This window comes from Chlorocebus sabaeus, chromosome X (genome assembly GCF_047675955.1).
Source record: "Chlorocebus sabaeus isolate Y175 chromosome X, mChlSab1.0.hap1, whole genome shotgun sequence".
Taxonomy (NCBI): domain Eukaryota; kingdom Metazoa; phylum Chordata; class Mammalia; order Primates; family Cercopithecidae; genus Chlorocebus; species Chlorocebus sabaeus.
In genome coordinates, this window is record NC_132933.1 from 1907378 (window position 1) to 1914248 (window position 6871).

Below are 6871 nucleotides of genomic sequence, written 5' to 3' on the forward strand. Positions count from 1 at the left end.
AGGAGTGTGAGACTGGGGACATGTGCCATCGGTCACGTCCGGCAGCCGGGTGGGGAGGCTCTGCACAAGGTGCATGTAGAGAAACACAAGGAGGCCGGGCGCAGGGGCTCAGGCCTGTCATCCCAGCACTGTGGGAGGCCGAGGCGGGCGGGTCAGCTGAGTTCAGGAGTTCGAGACCAGCCTGGCCAACATGCTGAAACCCCATCTCTACTAAAGATACAAAAATTAGCCGGGCGTGGTGTCGGGCGCCTGTAATCCCAGCTACTCAGGAGACTGAGGCAGGAGAATCACTTGAACCCGGGAGAAGGAGAAGGAGGCTGCGGTGAGTCGCGATTGCGCCATTGCACTCCAGCCTGGGCGACAGAGCAAGACTCCATCTCAAACAAACAAACAAACCACCACCAACAACAAAAACCACCCACAAGGGCAAGGGCAGCCACACACTACTGTGCACAGAATCTCCCAAAGAAACAGACCTGAGCTGGCCGAGACGGTGGTGGCGCACGCACGCTAGCCCAGGCCCCAGTGGAGGTCAAGTGGGGCCAAGAAGAGGAAAGACAAAACCAGAAGTCAGTGGTTCTGAAGAGAAACAGACAGCAAAGATCAAAGTGAAAGGCCGGCAATGGAAGGAAAGGCTAGAAAAACATAGAAACAAACCACCTATTGGGTGTGAGGCTTACTATTTAATACTTGGGTGATTAAATAATCTGTACACAAAACCCACACAACATGCAATTTGTCTATGGAACCAACCTGCACATGTAGCCCTGAAACTAAAATAAAATTTAAAATAATAATAAAATAGGGCAGGTGTGGTGGCACATGCCTGTCATCCCAGCTACTCGGGAGGCTGAGGCAGGAGAATCACTTGAGCATGGGAGGCAGAGATTGCAGTGAGCTGAGACTGCGCCATGCACTCCAGCCTGTGCAACAGAGTGAGACTCTATCTCAAAAAAAAAAAAAAAAAAAAAAGAAAAGAAAAGAAAAGAAATAATAATAAAATAAAAACATGCAAGGTTTGAAGGACCTGGCGTGCCACCACAGCAATCAGGCTCTAGTGACCCTGGGAACAAGATGGCCCGGTGTCACAGGGTCACTGAACGGAGAAGCAGCCCCCAGGACCAAGGCAGAGGAGGGCTCCATAAACCCGGGTCCCCAAAGACCCCCTTTGAATGGGAAGAAGCGTTCCTCAATCACATGATGGCGTGGGGACCCGCTGGAGGACACGAACTGGCCAGTGGACATTTACCAGGTATTTCTATTCCTGGAGGCCTTCGGCATGGGAGGGAAATGCCTTGCCCACCTTTGTTCTCCCAGGCTGCAATGAGGCACCTTGCGCAAGTGTGCTGGCATTTCCCTCCCTCACCAAGTGCACCACTTCACTATAGTTACGTAAACCGTCATGTCGGCAATGTGACAGCTGCATTTTTTTCTTTATAAACATAATTTTTAACTATCTAATAATTTTATAATGAAAATTTTATAATAAAAAGATCTGAAGCATCTACAGGAGATGCTAAGATTCACACCTGTAATCCCAAAGTGGGAGGATTGTTTTAGCCCAGGAGTCCAAGGACAAAATGAGGAGGCTGGGTACAGTGGCTTATGCCTGTCATCCCAGTGCTTTGAGGGCAAGGCAGGAGTGTGGTCCTGGGCAATACAGAGAGACCCCGTCTCTAGAAAAAATTTTTAAGAATTAGGCTGGGCTCTGGCTAGGCATGGTGGCTCATGCCTGTAATCCCAGCACTTTGGGAGGCTGAGGCAGGTGGATCATGAGGTCAGGAGTTCGAGACCAGCCTGGCCAGCATGGTGAAACCCCATCTCTACTAAAAATACAAAAAAATTAGCCAGGCTGGCCGGGCGCAGTGGCTCATGCCTGTAATCCCAGCACTTTGGGAGGCTGAGGCAGGCGGATCACGAGGTCAGGAGATCGAGACCATCCTGGCTAACACGGTGAAACCCCGTCTCTACTAAAAATACAAAAAAAAAATTAGCCGGGCGTGCTGGCGGGCGCCTGTAGTCCCAGCTACACGGGAGGCTGAGGCAGGAGAATGGCGTGAACCCGGGGGGCGGAGCTTACAGTGAGCAGAGATCGTGCCACTGCACTCCAGCCTGGGCAACAGAGCGAGACTCCGTCTCAAAAAAAAAAAAAAAAAACATTAGCCGGGCTAATTTTAGCTGTAATGCCAGCTACTTGGGAGGCTGAGGCAGGAGAATTGCTTGAACCTGGGAGGTGGAGGTTGCAGCGAGCCAAGATCACGCCATTGCACTCCAGCCTGGGCGACAGAGCGAGACTCCATTTCAAAAAAAAAAGGAATTTTTTTTTTTTAAGAATTAACCAGCCGGGCGCGGTGGCTCAAGCCTATAATCCCAGCACTTTGGGAGGCCGAGACGGGCGGATCACGAGGTCAGGAGATCGAGACCATCCTGGCTAACACGGTGAAACCCCGTCTCTACTAAAAATACAAAAAAAAAAAAACTAGCCGGGCGAGGTGGCGGGCGCCTGTAGTCCCAGCTACTCCGGAGGCTGAGGCAGGAGAATGGCGTAAACCCGGGAGGCGGAGCTTGCAGTGAGCTGAGATCCGGCCACTGCACTCCAGCCCGGGCTACAGAGCAAGACTCCGTCTCAAAAAAAAAAAAAAAAAAAGAAAAAAGAATTAACCAGGGAGGCTGGGCGCGGTGGCTCACGCCTGTAATCCCAGCACTTTGGGAGGCCGAGGTGGGCAGATCCCCGAGGTCGGGAGTTCAAGACCAGCCTGACCAACATGGAGAAACCCCATCTCTACTACAAATACAAAAATTAGTCAGGCATGGTAGCGCATGCCCGTAATCCCAGCTACTCGGGAGGCTGACCCAGGAGAATTGCTTGAACTTGGGAGGTGGAGGTTGCAGTGAGCCAAGATTGCGCCATTGCACTTCAGCCTGGGCAACAAGAGCAAAACTCCGTCTAAACAAAAACAAAAACAAAAACAAAAGAATTAGCCAGGTCCCAGTTACTTGGGAGGCTGAGGCGGGAGGATCTCTTGAGCCTGGGAGTTGAAGGCTGCAGTGAGCCATGATTGCGCCACTGCACTCCAGCCTGGGAGACACAGGGAGACCCTGTCTCAAAAATGCACACACATTATTTTTGGGGGTTCAGAGAGAGGGGAGGGGGTCTGAGTTAGTCACAATGAAATCTCACGTCGCCCCCATCAGATTGGCACGCCACGAAAAAGCACCCACTCTGACATTGCTGGTAGAACTGTGAATCATGAACACCACTGGGAAAAGCACTCCAGGGATTTCAAACCGAAGTTCCCTTCAGCCCTACAATCCCACTCCTGGGACCTAACTGGAAACGGGCCTGCTCCAGGGTGCAGAGGCCGGTGTGTGCAGTTTCTAGCAGACCTTGGCATGTCACCAAAGCCAAAATGGGGCCCAGAAAAGTGAATGTATGACAGTGTGTGCCCTATGCTGTCATTTTTTTTTTTTTTTTTTTGAGATGGGGTCTTGCTCTGTCACCCAGGCTGGAGTGCAGTGATGCCATCTCATTACAGCTAACTGTGTCACTGCAGCCTGGATCTCCTGGGTTCAAGCGATCCTCCCCACCTCAGCTTCCTGAGTAGCTGAGACTGCAAATACGCACCATCATGCCCAGCTGATTTTTTTGATTTTTGGTAGAGATGAGGTCTCCCTATGTTGTCCAGGGTGGTCTTAAACTCCTGAGGTCAAGCAATCCTTCCTTCTTGGCCTCCCAAAGTGCTGGGATTGCAGGCATGAGCTACCGCACCTGGCCTAAAACTATTTTTGTTGTTGTTGTTGTTTTTGACATGGAGTTTCACTCTTGTTGCCCAGGCTAGAGTGCAATGGCATGATCTCAGCTCACTGCAACCTCCACCTCCTGGGTTCAAGCGATTCTCCTGTCTCAGCCTCCCAAGTAGCTGGGACTACAGGCACCCGCCACCACGCCTGGCTAATTTTTTTGTATTTTTAGTAGAGATGGGGTTTCACTATGTTGGCCAGGCTGGTCTCAAACTTCTGACCTCAGATGATCTACCCACCTTGGCCTCCCAAAGTGCTGGGATTACAGGCGTGAGCCACCACGCCCAGCCCTAAAACTATTTTATATGGGGAGAAAATACCCAGGCCATGGCACCAGAAAGCAAGGAAGAAGCCATGTGGAAGCCCTCCTGGCGCTTCTTCAGGGAGGCGAGCAAAGAGCACCTGGGGCCAGGAGGCGGCATGCCTGGGTTTCTGCTCCTCCTCCCTGTAACTTTCAGCCAAGTCAAACTTCTAGAGTTTCAGTTTATCTGTGAAATGACAGGGCTGGCACAGATGGTTTCTAAGATCCCTCCCAGGCCTGGAACTTCTAAACCGTTAGGTCAAAGGTGGGGGAGAGGCCCCATCTGGCAACCATTGGCTCCCCAGCTGTGGTGGGGACACGGTGGAGCAGTGACACTGAGACCAAGACCAGTAATAACAACGGCTGCCCTGACAGCCAGTCCCCCTGGGCGAGGCTGAGCTCCTCTGCGGGCTGCAGAGCTGGAGGGAGGCACAGCCGCCAGCCTCCTTCCTCCGGTGGCTCAGGGGTCACTGGCACTTGCAAACCCCGGGCCAGGGCTGAGGTCTTCTGAGGTCCTGGCCCCAGAAAGGGGGTTCGCCTGGGCAGGAAGCTGTGTGACTAATGGCAGCTGGCCACACTTTGAGAAACACTCATTTAAAAAAGGGCCTGGGGAATGCAGGTTCCGGGCCGGGGCCTGCCTGGAGCCTTCCTGGCCACCTGCTCTGCCTTGCACAGGTTCTGGGGCTTCTGGCTCTGCTTGGGCTGGCTCAGTGCATGCTTGTCGGATTTAGCAAATAACAAACAGAATGCCCAGTTACATCTGAATTTCAGGTAAACAATACTTTTTTTAGTAGGAGAAATGTCTCGTGCAACATTTGAGACACACTTGTGCAAAACCATTGTTCATCGCCTGGTGTATAACCTGGCAACTCTGGGTGGCACCTGGCAAGAGAGGGGACAGCGGAGCCAGGCTTCCTGCAGTCTCTGCCCCTCTGGAGGTGTCCCCTCCACATAGGCCTCTCCTTTGGGTGGGGTCCACTCTTCCAGGGGTTCCACGAAACCGCCCTGAATCAGCCCAATCTAGGTACACCACCTGTTTCCTGTGGGACCCCACCTGACCCAGGAGGCTCCCAGGGCTGTTTATTACACAGGTATTGGTAGGAAGAAAAAGTAAAATCGTGATGAGTGCTTATAGCTGCGAGATGTGGCATGAACAAAAGGGGGTTCCCACACTGCTGGATGAAGAGCCTGTCCCCACCCTGTCTCTGAGCCCACATGGAAGCCCGCCTTCTCTTCGCCCTCCCTCCAGCCTCTGTGAAGTGAGGGCGGCCTCTCTGGTGATGTGCGCAACCTCTTCCCTCTTCTAGGGCACGTGGTGCTTTCGAGACAACCTCAAATGGAACCAGGCTGTTTTCCAAGCAGGTGCTGTCCTTGCTCTCCCCTGCCAACCACATGCCCCGCCCCCAGGCCCCAAGCCCTGGGCCAGGCCCTGCCATTTGCCCCAGGTCCTTAACTGGTGGCGATGTGCTCAGCCAGCCAGGACAGAACATCCAGCCCAGGTGCCCAGTTCCAGAAACATCTCAGTCATCACAGCCATGGGCCAAATGCCAACCTTGAGGGCACTGAGCAGGTGCACATGGGTGGCCCATGCTGAGATGCCATTTGGCAGGGATAGGGCATCCTCTCTCCTCTGCCCTCACCTTTGGAGCTGATCACTTCTCCATTTAATTTGTGGGATTAAAGCAGACCCTCCTCAGTACTTAAGGCTCCAGGGACAAGACTATGGAGTCTGGGATGAAGAGCCCATGAGTTAAATGACATTAGCTTTCTTCAGGAGTCCCCTTTACAGGCCAGGCGCAGGGGCTCATGCCTGTAATCCCAGTACTGGGAGGCCAAGGCAGGTGGATCACCTGAGGTCAGGAGTTAGAGACCAGCCTGGCCAACATGATGAAACCCCGTCTCTACCAAAAATACAAAAATTAGCCAGGCATGGTGGTGGGTGCCTGTAATCCCAGCTACTCGGGCAGCTGAGGTAGAAAAATTGCTTGAACCCAGGGGGCAGAGGTTGCAGTGAGCCAAGATCACACCACTGCACTCCAGCCTGGGTAACAGAGCAAGACTCTGTCTCGAAAAAAGGAAGTCCCCTTTACAGACCAGATGCCTTCAGGTGAAAGGAGGTGAGGCAGGCCTCTAAGTAACATAGTGACCAGCAGGAAGAAGGACTGCCCTGGGAGTAGAGAGGGTGGCATGGAGTCCTCAGTGCTTCTCTGGCTGCGGCCAAGGATGACCCAGCATCCTGACTACAAACTAGAGTCTGGGCCTTGGGCTCGAGGGCTCAAAAACTGTTGCATGAGAAGCACGTGCCACCTCCAGCACCCTGCCTGGCGATACTGTCAGCAGATCAGTTCACAAGGACCTGGGTGATGGGCACATGGGGACTGCTCAGACTGTAGCCACTCAGACTGTAGCCACTAAGGACATCTAAGCCACACCCTGGCTCCAAGGGGAGACCCACAAAGCAACTTTCTGTTGAGAGTTCAACTTTTGACATTTGTGTGTTTCCTCATCTGGACACACCCTGCCTGGTTCCACAGATGATCTGAGGCGATGTGGCTCTCACATGACCTGCCTACAGTTAACAGTCACAGATGTCATGGAGGTAATTAAGTGATTTCCCCGTCAGTCTGCTGGGCACGTATTTAGTGTGGCTCAGTCTCCCTGAATCCAGCCACTTCTAAGGACACTCGCTGGCACCCCACTGACTGGCCTGCCTCGCTGCTGCCAGTCCACACCCACAGCTGACACCCCAAAGATACTCCAGACAGTCGC